Source organism: Falco rusticolus, chromosome 15 (genome assembly GCF_015220075.1).
Source record: "Falco rusticolus isolate bFalRus1 chromosome 15, bFalRus1.pri, whole genome shotgun sequence".
NCBI classification, from domain to species: Eukaryota; Metazoa; Chordata; class Aves; order Falconiformes; family Falconidae; genus Falco; species Falco rusticolus.
Window position 1 is genome coordinate 16,034,159 of NC_051201.1, and position 13,284 is coordinate 16,047,442.

General features: G+C 40.3%; 1 protein-coding gene across 2 annotated transcripts in view; it reads left to right on the forward strand.

Annotated features, from left to right (window-relative positions):
• Window positions 1-8,375: 8,375 nt before the first annotated feature.
• The window catches only part of ADCY7 (adenylate cyclase 7), a 67,835-nt gene continuing 62,926 nt past the window's right edge, over window positions 8,376-13,284 (forward strand). For both annotated transcript variants that reach the window (XM_037408748.1, XM_037408749.1), the window contains exon 1: window positions 8,376-8,464. The gene's annotated coding sequence lies outside the window, so the exon portion shown is untranslated. The remainder of the gene's footprint in view (window positions 8,465-13,284) is intronic.

The following is a 13,284-nucleotide window of genomic DNA, read 5'->3' on the forward strand; positions in this document are numbered from 1 at the left end:
AACCTGCTTCAAGTCACTTGTTTATGCTGCCTGCCAGTGTACCACAACAATGCCTGTTCTGAACGTGAAGTTCCCATCTTAAAAAAAATCCCAAAACAAATTCACCTTGCTGGTCTTTGTACAACAGGTTGTTGCACCTAGAGTATGAAGAAATATTTTTCTTACACCAATAACATTTGTTTTAGGTGAAATGTGCATTAATGGTTGCTGTTTGCATTGTCCTCCTTCTGTGGCCTGTTTCAAAACAAAACTGTTGTTCATTCTTACAAGTAGAGGACTGATTAAGGCAGGTTTGGATTTTTTGCTTCTCTATAGTGGATCTTGAATCAAACTAATTTCTGGTTGCCTGGTAATCAGTAAGTATGAAAAGACCATTCTTAGAAAAATCAATGGCTAACCCAGTAGAAATCTTTCATACTGTCTTCCTTCAATGCTAGCTTGTTTGCTTGTGCTCGTCAAAATTTTTGACAGTGCAAGGGAGGAATAACTTACAAAATAATTCAATCTTTTCTACGAGATTTTTATTCATCTCAAAGCATGTCTTACTAAATCTATGTTATGATATCAACTATTATCCATCAAGATAACATCGTAAAGCAATCTAATTGCTGAAAACTTCACGTATCTCTGAGCTGGAGTGTGCGCCATCTAGTGATTTGCTTTTGTGCAGTGTCTAAGCTACATACTCCCAACTACAAAAGGTAGCTTGAAGGCTTCTGTTTTACCATGTTTTTATGCAGACAATAGCACCATCAGGTAGTAGTAACTTACCTGGTAATGCTGAGCTACTGTCTGCACTTACGCATCCCAAATCTCACAGATTTTGACTGTTCTGAAGGTATGGCTGAGAAAACTGAATTTTGTTGCCTAAAAAAAAAAGGTTAAGCAAAATCAGTAGGTTCAAAAGCCATGGGGTAAGAGTGGTACCAGCTATTAGGAAGAGGAGCCGGGGCAGTGGGTTGCCCTGGCATCTCCAGCTGTGCAGCCAGGCAGCCTTCACCTCCTCCAGCAAAACGGGCCAGAGACCACCCTGGCCAGCTCTCGTTGCCCTGGACCTGCTTTCCAACACAAAGTGCTTTAAATAAATACATTTAACAACTAAGTACTTCTGAATCCTTCAGAACGAGGTCACATGATGGTCAGTCAAAACCAGAACAAACTACTTAGGAGTGCAGGCAAATAAAGAAGTTGGGAATCTGGAAGCTGAAGGAAGGAAGCCAACTTTTGCAGTTACAGAGACCAGTGGTCTGGTACTTTTACTGTGCATGGATAGTCATATTTAAAAAAACAAACCAACCAAAAAAACCCCCTAAATCTTCAAATGGCATTACCACCGCACTTCATTTCTATTGAATGAAGTAGTGTTGTGGATTACAGTGGTGATTTTAAAGGAGTGTTTCTGAAGTAGAAGCAATAGAAAACAGTAAGTCACGAAGTAATGCTAGTCCTATAGTTTCTGTATTATGTACCTTTTTTCCACTTACCAACACTTAAAAAGCTGCCCACAAAAAACAGTAGTTGTGAAGTCTTACTGTATTTGTACATTTGGGAGAGTCTGAATGTTCTGATGCTGCCTAGTAAGGGAAGAGTACAATTAACAATTGTGATGAGCTGGTGCAATACTAAAAGGACATAAATTAGAACTGACGTTTACTTTTCTGATGTCACTATTACAGACTTACTTATTTTCATTTCTTGTTTTGTGTTCTCATCAGCATCTCTGGTTTTATACATTTTTTCCTACCTATGTGCCTCATAGGAAATCACAGCTGTCCTGTATCCTAAGCAGGTTGCTGGCATCGGTTAAGACTGAATTTTATGAGCTGGATGGATCACTGTTAAAGAACAGCAAGTATGCAGTTTTGATACAGTTGTGTTAGAAGCTAGCTAAGTTTCTTCCCTGTTCGATCCACATGGAAGAAAATTATCATAACAATACCAGTACAACCCACTGTTGTGTGGACATGCTAAAGCACTAGACAATCCTTATCCTGAAATTAATCACTTCCCAGCTGATTTCAGTTAATAATGTGTTGTACTGGAATGATGAAGGTGCAGTATGAACACAATTTTAACATTACTATATCAATAAAAATTCTTAGGTTTTATTGCAAAGGAGAGAGATCTTTGCTGTTGCAAATTTGAGGTTACTCATTTGCCTTACTCCAAGAATTACCACTAAAAGCCTGGTTCTGTTGAATTCAAGGGGAGGTTTCCTACTGATTTCAGTGAGATCAATTTTATCTGTTTTTTTCCTCTGATTTTTCAATCTTTTGATTTCAGAGTTTCAAAGACTTTCAACTTTTTTTTTTTTTTTTTAAGCAAAACCTAATGTATATACATCAGTAGAGTGATTAGAACTATGCAGGCATCTTGCTCAGTTATAGACCACCCATTAACACTTAGTGACTTGTCTTCCAAGTTTGCTTAGAAGACAACAGTTAAACACAGCTGAAATGTCAGAAGCCATGCCAATCAACAGAGTAACTCTACACAGCTTGTGGATTCTTGGACTAGGGGGTGGGTGAAGGAGAAGGTGGTGCTAGAGGCCCTTCCTCCAGCTCCTGGTGAATGGCGAAGGACCTCCTGCACCACAGACTCCACCAGGGGTGGGATCCCAGGGACTAGAACCATGTTTGCCATCACGAACTAGATTAGCCGGTTGCCCACTGTTTGATCCACTGAGGTGAGGCAAACTCTTAAAACCTCCTTGGCCCGTATTTAATAGCATCGTGATGTCTGGTGGTACCAGGATGGGTTTTGATACTGGTCTTGTGAGCAATTAAAAACACCATCAGTTACTGCTGCAGCAGAACTCTGATTTCAGGATAGTAAGAAAGTAAAGCATTTCCCATCTTAGTCCCTCTCAGCTTTGGGATACTTATTACATCAGTCTGTTTGAAAATACCAGCTACTTGGAGGAAAATACACTCCGTTTCTCAGCATCAAGGAAAATAAAGGGAGGGCTATGTTCTTTACTCTGTATTTCTTTTACAATCACCATTGCAATCTAAATAAACTAATCTTCAAGAGGTCAAGTACTTCCCTAAGCTCAGTAAATTAATATTAAAAGCTAGAGCCTCGGGTAGTGAGTAATTTTTACTCCATTGGCTTCAGTATAATAGGGCTATGTTGATTTAACCAGGTGAACTTTGTCCACACACTTTTAAAATCGCTTTGTAACAGACTTCTAAAAATTTTTTTGTTAGTAATTCTGTGTTTCCTAGTGGATTCTCTTAAGAACTTCCTGTTCTAGAATTGTATTTTGATTTACATAAAAGCGTTTTCCCCTGCTAATACACGTGGTCCATTTGTTCCTTACTGATTTTTCCAAAGAGAAGCATAGAATCGTTTAGGTTGGAAAAGACCTTTAAGATCATTGAGTCCAACCGTTAACCCAGTACTGCCAAGTCCACCACTTAACCATGTCCCTAAGTGCCACGTCTACACGTCTTTCAAATACCTCCAGGGATGGTGACTCAACCACTTCCCTGGGCAGCCTGTTCCAATGCTTGACAACCCTAGAAGTTTGGGGGTTTTTTTAGAAGTTTTCCCCAATACTCAATCTAAACCTCCGCGGTACAATTTGAGGCCATTCCCTCTTGTCCTATCACTTGTTAAAAGAAGTATTCTTTTCTTTCCAATATGCCCTCTGGGCTACTAAGAGGAAGATTATTGGAAGTGCAAATTGGAAACAGTTAGCTAAATAGTTTCATCATTCCCTGTGAAAATAAAATGATCAGTACTCTTCTGTGTTCTTTAAATCAATAATATATTCCGTTTTGTTGCAAATTCCACCCACAGTGTTACCATATCTAACTGAGAAATGGCCTTCCTTTCATTTATTTTCTTCCCTTGCGTAACTTGTCAATTAATGAAAAGAAAGAGTGATCCTCAATAAGACCATTTAACAGTTTTGTAGGAAGTCACAGACCAGACCAGTCACTCAGTATTGTTAAGAGTAATTCGATTTCTAGAAGAAAATGTTCCATTTTTAATACAGTTCAACTTGATTATACAGAAAGATTTTAAACCAAGTCTGATCTATAGCCCTTAGTGCAGTCCAAATCACACCTGCAAGTACAGGTAAAAGGCTTAAGCAATTAGCCAGGCACTGATTTTTCAAGTCATAATGCGTGTTCTTGCTCTGGAGAAAGAACCTGAATCACGAGCAGGATAGGAGATGGAGGTATTTTTCTGATTCTTAATCCAAGAAATGGAACAAAACCTTCTAGAATTCTGCAGTCCTTCAGTTCCTCTAGAAGAGAGCATATTAACTCCTCAGTCAGATACTTTTTTGAACTGTTGATACTTCTCCTAATTTATTCTATTATTTCACGGTGCTGTGAGTTTGCATTGGGCTTGAAGTTTTCTTTGGAGAAATTACTGCTGTAGCATTAAGTCCCACTGATGAAACCTGGAATGCTAGCAAATACGGTCATCGTTCCAAGTCAGTTAAACTCTTGGGCGACTTTAAAAGAAATAACGAACAGGACAAGTGACCTGAATAGCTTTTCATTTCCCTAAAAAAAACCCAAACGTGTGGCATTTATTGCTTTATTTGCAGTAAAGCAGCAAATGATTCCCAAAAGATTGTTCAGTGCAAACTACATAACAGCAGTGAAACTCTACCTTCTCTTTACCCTGATGCAATAAGATACTCCTGCATATAATAGCATAAACTTTACGGTCTTCAGCAGTTGATTCTAGTATTGCCCTGTAAATGAGGGTGACAGCAACGTAGCAGCTCAAAATAATGTCTCATTACATCCTTCCGAAGTATGTAGCACCTCGCACTTTGGGATTGTTCTTTTATTCGGTGTCTTTGAAATCATAAACGTACAGGAAATAGCAAATAATTTACTCAAGTTACTTGTCTCATTCGTTAAACTGATCAGTGGCCAAGAGAGTAGTGTGTGCATATGGGCACTGGTAAATAGGTGCTAAATCTCACCCAAAAGAACAACATCAAAAATGTTCTAATAAATACTTCCTACTGTAGTGTTCATTAAAGACAGCGCTTTACTCCTGGCTTTCTGAATTATAATCATGAAACTAGTGAAGAAAAGAAGAAGTTAAGGTTGTCTTGGTCACTGTTTCTGGCTATTTGAGGAACTGCAAAAAGGCAGAGTGGTAAAGCATGCTTTCCTAAATGCTGTCTGCTGTGGTATTGCAGGATGTCAAAGGCATATTTAAAAGGAGTGAATATATTTAAAAGTCTACCTGCTAATTTCAAAAGTACTGTGTACAGACTTTTAAAAGTATCGTGCTATTTAAGATCCTGTCTAACCCACAATATAGTCCACTGTATACTCACTTTCAAATTATTCCTAAGAATTTAAAAGAATAATTTCTGAGATTGTATTTCTGTTTTGCTTTCGTCATGTATATGTTTGGTCAGCAACCACCCTCTGAGTCCTATCTGACTCATTTATGGGAGCCACTGAAAATCTGAATATTGAAACATTTTGCAAATAAAATGATTCAGAAGTAACCTGCTGGGACCAAACAGTGTCATACATTTTACTAGTGTGAATAGTACAAGCATGCGTATACTGAAGGCAGATTCAACCCATGATGATTTACTAAGAGGAAATTGTAACCCCCCCATGTGAAAATTATACTTGAAGATTACTATGGTTTTCTATTTCTGCTGCTTTTAAAAATAGTGATCTTTCCCTATTTCATGATGATTCATGGCATTGGGTACTATGGCAATTTACATTGAAGCACACATCTGAATTGTACAAAACAGGCTTCTGTAATGCTCTATAACTCAGTTTGTAAATGGCACTGCAGGTAGATTTGGTATAAACACCTTACCTAAAAATACTTTGAATAAAAAATTGAAAAATAGTTTGAATTTTATTTTTTTTTATTTTTATCATCTGTGTTGCATTCTGTTTTAACTAAAAATCCAAAAGTATTTATGATACAGTTATCCGATTCAATCTTTGGAAGATCAGATGTGTGTGTGTTTAATTCTCTCGTTTTATATATTCAATATATTATGTCCATATCATTGTAGAGCTGCTGGAATTTTTTCTAAGTGAGAGTTTGAAAATCATAATACTTGCTCATCTATGAAGAATGCTTTCACAGAAGCAAATGAAACCCTAGGGATTGCTGTATTCTAATTTGGACAGTGTCATTTCAGATGGACCTTCGATTAAGTGCTATATTTTCACAATATCAAATATTTCCAGCTATCACATACGCATAGGAAATTTATTTTAGATCAATCTGTAAGTGCAAAGAGATAAGGTATTGAAATGGCAGGTTAAGTGCTATCACTTTTTCTCACCCAGAACAGAACCTTGCACTTGGGTAGTCGTGGAGTATGTCTCCCAGCAATGTCAGGTGCTCTCCAGTAAGGGGTGGTAGCATCTGCGTTGTGAAAATCAGCCCTGACTGTACTTCAGCTGCACAGCGCGCGAGAGAAAAATCAGCAGCAGAAACAGAAAAGGGGAAGTTATACGTAGCACATACAGGAGCCAATTAGCTGGACATTAATTTCCATATTTTGCTTTTTTCCTTTTACATCTGTTTTGCTAAAAATGTGTTATAGTAATTACCAGTGGTTTAAGAGTAATCTGCATAACAGCGTACATACAGCACTGAAGAGTGCTTTGGTACTGCTGCCATTAAAAAAAAACCCACAATGTCTGTCACACTGAATCATGCAGGAATTTCAGATCTTACTCTGGAATAGTAAATATTTGTGGGTACACAGAAATGATGTTAAGCAATCTATGTGGACTCTGAAGGTCCACAAAGTGTTGATGAAGTGGTAAATGGAGGCCATCTGTTCTGAAACGACTCCACTTATGATCTCAGCAGAACAATGCATTTTCCATTTCCTGCGATTTTTAGATCTTGTTATCTAATCCAGCTTTCAGCGAAGAGGAGGAATTCTTTTGGACAATCATTTTACTGGAAGATCCTTTTTCTCCTCTCTAAGAAATGGTCTGAATATCCTATGTGCTGCTTCCATCTGAACACTTGCATAATTTCCTAGTGCTTTTCAGATACACGGTATCTAAAATGGGAATGGGAAGACCTAGGTAAGATTAGGTAACTTGCTCAGGACTGGGCATAAAAGTGTCACAGGGCAGGGAACAGAGGAGCAGAGTCCAGTTTGCTTGCTGCCCAGTCCTGCGCCTCAGGTATGTAACCACTTCTTCCCCGGCTGTATTGGTTATATACTTGTCCCAAATTGCTGAAACTGGATTTAAATTCCTTTCCAAGATCCCCAGCCCTAACACCCCCAAAGCAACCTAATGGCTGGGCAGTCTCAGGAAATGTATTTCCTATTTGCCCACCGATACTCAAACAGGAGCTTAAGGGTCCAACGAAGATGTCGTGCTTGTGGTGTGTGCACTGAACCGCTGCTCCCTCCGCGAGGGGCAATTCAAGCACATAGCTCGGGCCTACAGAGTATAGAAAATACCAGCTGGCTAGCAGTACGCAAATAAAAATTGTGTTTGGTTACTAATCCATTATTGCAGTAATGGTACAACCGTGGATGACTAACGCGTGGTGGTAGCTGCAGGCAGCTGGGCACACGCCTGCCTGCCACGGGCCGCACGCAGTCACCTGTGACTAACGCCTCCCTAGATAAACTTAATCCAAAAATCCACAGAAATCAGCATTTCGTTCTGTCGCCTGGAATGAGCTTTGCGTTGGATTTACATGCGGTAGATTCTGTCACCTGCAATGAGCTTTGCATCGGACTTAGGTGTGGTAGAGCTAGGCTTGGTCTGAATTAGTGGCCAGATGTTTGAGGCTTGACACACTGAGGACTCATTGCCAGCCCGGTGAAACTCACCCAAAACGTACCCAGAGGACTAAAGCAGTGAGTAAATGGAGGAGCGGGAAACGGGTGCTGTGGGATGGCCACAGCAGTGGCCTGCAAAGGTCACGTCCCTCATCCCTGCATGCAGCCTGGCTGTGGGGAAGTTCGGGGTCCTGCCACAGGCACTCCAGCTGTGGCTGGATTTTTGAAAGCTGCCTGTAAACTTTTGTATTTTTCAGGGTCCCGGGCAGAAGTTTGCTTCCACACCTCTACAGCGTGGATGCCGATGGCTAGTCACTCTCCTTGTGTGACGGGTCAGCGGGACACAAGGGCACCCCTCACACTCTGTGAGGGACGGGGCGCTGCAGACCCTGCTCGGAGGCCTTGAGGGGGGGTGGCTGAGGGGCTCCCCCTCACGCAGGGGTGTTAAATGCCGCTGACCGCGGCCGTCCCGTTATGCGCGCGTCCCCTCACGGCCCCTGAGGAGAAGGGGCGGTGGCCCCGCCAGGGGGCGGAAGGGGCGCTGCCGCCGCGCGCGTGTCCCGCCCGTCCCGCCCTCCCTGCGCCGGGGAGGCTCCGGCGGCCCCAGAGACACCTCAGGCGGCTGAGGCGGAGCGGCCGGTGCCAGCCCTGCCCCGCTGCTGCCCGCTCCTCTTCCGCCGGCCGCAGGTGAGAGACCGCACCGGGGGGTGAGGACTGGGCTGGGGTCGTTCGGGGGCCCCGCTCCGCGGAGCGCGAAACGAGGAGTCTACATGGTTACCGCCTGCCTCTCCTCGCACCGCTTGATGCGCTTGGAAGTTTGCGGGCTCGTAAGCCTTTCTCCCAAGTTTATTTCGCGTGGAAAAGGCGGATTTGGGAAGCTGCGAGGCCTGAAAACTGGCGTGTGTTTCTGCGCAGAGGATGAATGGAGAAGTTGCTGGCTGGGCTTGCCTTTGGCATAGGCATGCACTCAAAAGCCAAAGGCTGTCTATTCTTACAGAGCAGTTTAGATCCTTTTTTTTGGCTTGGGTTTTTTTTGTGGTGGGTTTTTTTGGGGTTTTTTTTGGTTTTTTTTGTTTTTTTGGTTTTTTTAGTTTGATACAGCTTTAGATTGATACAGCTGAAGGAGGTACTTTAATATCCAGGGGAAACTTGAAATATCTGTTAGAGGGTGGGTTAGTGTCTTTTTTTTTTTTTTTTTTTTTTTTTTTTTACTGCTGAGTAGGTAAATTACTTCTAATCTCAGTAGGACCTGTCAGGGCATTTCTATAATGAGTATTCTGTGTTATTAAAGGGATTAAAATGCTTTATTACGTGTAGTATGGCATTTCATCCTTATGACTAGGATCTAACGTTTGCCAGTGGTGGTAAAGTGTGTCATGTCGCAGGAGCAGACCATCACCGATGACCCAGGACCATGCTAAAGTTGGTTGAACCTGAAACTTCGTTTATGACCAGTAATGCTGTGGTCAGCAGAAGTGCTGAAGACTCGCAAAGACACTTTGAAAGTGTTTTTGGACATGCAAAGTAAATAGGTGGTCTAATGTTTTAATTTGGTTTGGCATAGAAACCTGCTTTTCTCCTGTCAGTTGTGTTATATTTTATTTGTAGTGCTGTGTGCCTGATGGGCTTGGTTGTCACCCAAGACCATGCTGTGCAAATATAAGGTGGGGGGAAATCCATGTCAATGCGCCTAAAAGGTGTGGGTTTGATTCTGAGGTGCCTGTGATTTATTATAGGAAATCAAGTGTCCTCTGCTGGACACTGTAATACGAAAAATTCTTCATAATAGGAAATAGGATGTAACTGTATTGGCGTTAATGACATTAGTGCTTTGTGCTAAGATTCATGATGCAGGGGTGTCTTCTTTTGTTTGTTTGTGTTTCAAAGGGAGCTAGGAACCATAAAAGGAACTCTCCTTAAAATAAACAAACAAACAAACAAAAACCCCAGGAGATATTAACTTGTTTACTTTATGTCTACAAAGGAAAATTACCACAGAGAAATTCTACATCTATTACATATTTCGAGGATAAATAAGAATAATGTGGTGGTGCCATTTTTCAAAATATTATTGTTAAGCAAGCAGGATTCCAGGAGAGAAAGAGAAAGCTTCTGGGATGGTTTGATGATTGTGTCTAGGTCAGAAATAAATAAACCAGCAAACAGTGTTGTTGTGAGTGGTTGGGGACTTCTGTTTGTTTGTTTAGCTATCCTGACCTTTGTTAAATGTTAAAGTCCTGATCTGGAAGGTTTTATATGATGTGCTATAAGAAGAAGAAGAATGTGTTGCAGGCCTATGGTAAGACTCAGGATATAGTGTACTTATTGTATGTGTGTAGTATAGTAAATGAAGTACTTAAAAAAAAAAAAAAAAAATCTTCATTGTAGCGGTTGACGTTAAAACCAGTATTTGCCGAAGTCACCAACACATTGACAGTTTTCCCCCTATCCAGAAATGTTGAATGGAAAATGAGGAGCATGTGGAATACCACTCTGAAAACAGTAAGCTGATACTGATTTCTAATGGCCATTATAGTGTGCTATTTCTGCTTCCAGGAGCCATTACTAACAGCAATTAGGGTCACTGGGGGTTCTTGTAGAGCAGCCATTAGCCTTTGTAATTTTTTTCTTAATGAAGCTAATGTCAACACCATTAAGAGTAAACATGAAAGATACTTCATTCCCTAACATATGTGGATATTTAAGTTCTTGTGGTTTGTGCTAAGTGAAAGAGCAGGTGCTGGCTGAGAGCTAATTAGTTTAGGTGTTAGCCTAGAGACAGATGATCATTGTCTTCTGTTAATGTGGGTGTTTGTGTAATTGCCAGTTGCTCTTAGATTAAAAAAGAAAAAGACAATACCCCCTGTGGAATTACAATAAAATCTTTAATTGGATTCTTAGATTTATTCTTGGGTTACATCTTTGACTTTGATTTAACATTACAGAGTTTATCAAAGTGACTCATTCTCTGATTTAAATTTATTATGAAGGCTGTGAAACCTGGGCTGAGATACTTCACCCAGTGATTGATCCCTCGGTCTCATGGTTTGTGTAGAAGCTACTTTTTATCTTTCTGGAAAAGGATTCAGTCTACCTGGGTTTTTTTGGTGTTTTGGATTAATGAAAAGTCATACTCAAGCTGCACTAAGCGTCTGTAGGGCTTCTGTATTGAAACATTTGGGACTTTTACTATAAAGAAATTATTTTTTGTGTAAATCAAAGATTGTTTCGTTATCATAAGAAATCAGCCTGGGAACTGAGGTTTGTAAGAGCAGATAGGCAATGGAATTAGTGTTGTCCTCTAGGTTACAAGGAGCTGCCTGCTTGGGTGCTGCTTTGACTGACTGAGGTGTGAGGATGGGTACTCGCTAGCAGTGAGCATGCGTTGGCTGCTGTCTGCTACTTGCTTTTCTCTGCTGTTCTTCCGGGCTGGATGTGGTGCTCTGTGTGAGAAGCACCTGTGTTCACAGGCAGTTCCAAAGATTTATGTATACTGTTAAAGTGGAGTTGCAGCCTTACTTAAACCAAAAAGGTCTTTCAGATGAAAACCAGGACCTGGCTGAGCCAAAGATCACTCTTCTCCTCTAAGCAGAGCCCAGGCAGTATTTGATTTCTTAATGCAGTCTCTTTAACGTGCCCTTTGAGGAGCTAACAGGTTCTTTCAGAGACTGAATACTGCGTAAATAGCAAGATAATCTATGAAAGGAGCACCTACAAAGTTTCAAGATGATTATTTGCTAAGCTGACACAGGATGTTACAGTGTGAAATAGTTTGTAACCACGGCACAGTTAGATCATCTTGTATTAGAACAAGGAAGTGCAACTTCTTCCTTAGATCATTATGGTATACTTCATAAATAGTCAATGTCTTGTGTTTGCTGAAAAATGTATTTTACTGTTTTCAAAATGTAAAATATAAAGACATTGATCTAGGATTTCCTTATACTCTTATTTAAAAAACCAACATTTTCACCTGGAAAAAAATGTTGTCTTAAAAAAGTTTTAGAGCACTTTTATCTCATAATAAAATAATTATCATTGTTATCTCCAGAGACTTGCAAATAGCTTTAACTATTGCTGTTGCTTGCCTTTTGCTTCTTATACTATCCTCTCTTCCTGAGCCACCTTGGGTAGGATCCAGGCTCTGTCTTGCAGCACCAAGCAGCAGGGTAGTCCATACATGCAGGTAGAGGAGCAAGCAATACATTCCATCTTTTCCTTGGAAGCGTTTTTCTTTGCTTAGTAAGTGTAACGTAGTGTATAGATGTTGTAATAAGATTTCCTGCATACTATGTGTAGGTTGCCACTGCTGTGTGTTATCTCTTCAGAATTAATAAAATTCAGGTGTAAAAGGTGAAATAATTTTTTCTAGGTTACTCAAACATAAATGGCAAAATTTAAGTAGATCATGGGGCTGCTGTTTGTTTTCTAATCAAGGCATTGCTTTACCTCAGTGGCTTGGAGTTGTGACCTGAGTTTGTATCAAAATGTATCCTTCAAACTTACTCATTTTGTGTAGTCTGTTTTCAGTAGCATTTTTATAAAAACCAAATAAACCTTCTCTTTTGTGGCAGTAAGGCTGCTGATTTGATCTTTACAGCACAGGCCCACAGCTCAGAGGTTTCAGGTCAGTCGGTGCTTTAAAGATGAAACAAAGTCAAAGCTGGCTCTTGTGTGCCACAGGGCTGCACATACTGCTTTTCCTCAGAGCTTCTACCACAGCTAATGGCCAAAATGTTCCTCCCTTTAACAGCTGTTCTGTAATCCTCATTTCAGCATGAAAAGTAACTTCTGGTCTGTAATTAGAGAGAAGGAACAAACAGGGTGTGTTAAACTTCTGTTTCTGGGCATAAAACTAAGTGAATAAGTAATGCATTCTAGGTAAAAACAGAAATAACAAAGATTACCAAGGACATAAGTAATGGCTAAGTCAGAGAAAGGTGACAAGTTTCTTTCAATGCAGCTGGCTGTTTCTGGCAGCTTCTCCCTGAAGTGCCCTGGTGCTATGTCTGTGTTCGCTGTAGTCTATGTGTGTTTGCTTTGCTCAGGTAGCTTGCAGGGCCTCCTGGTAGAGATAATTGAACGAGATAATTTTCAGACTCATTCTCCTGTATCCTGCATCACAGTTTGTTTAAGAGTAGTGATAGGGCTCTGTACCATCTTCTGTTCTAAGTGATGCAGAAACAAGTATTGTTTGACATGTGAGTTGTCATCCAGCCCACAACAACAGGAGTGTGTTTTTCTGAGATGCTCAGCAAGTATAGTAATAAATTTATTTATTTATTTATTTATTAATGCTGCCTTGTAAATGGCTGGTTACAAAGCCGCAAGCACACTCTTGTAATATAATCAATATGAATATGTTTTAAAAGGACTTTAAGCTGTAAGGTCTTAAGTGTGCATGCTTTATTTCAAGGAAGGAGACAATATAGTAAGTGTTTTGTAGGTAGATAATTGTAGAAATAGTTTACGTGTGACTGTATAACTTTGTTTTTCATTTGTTACTT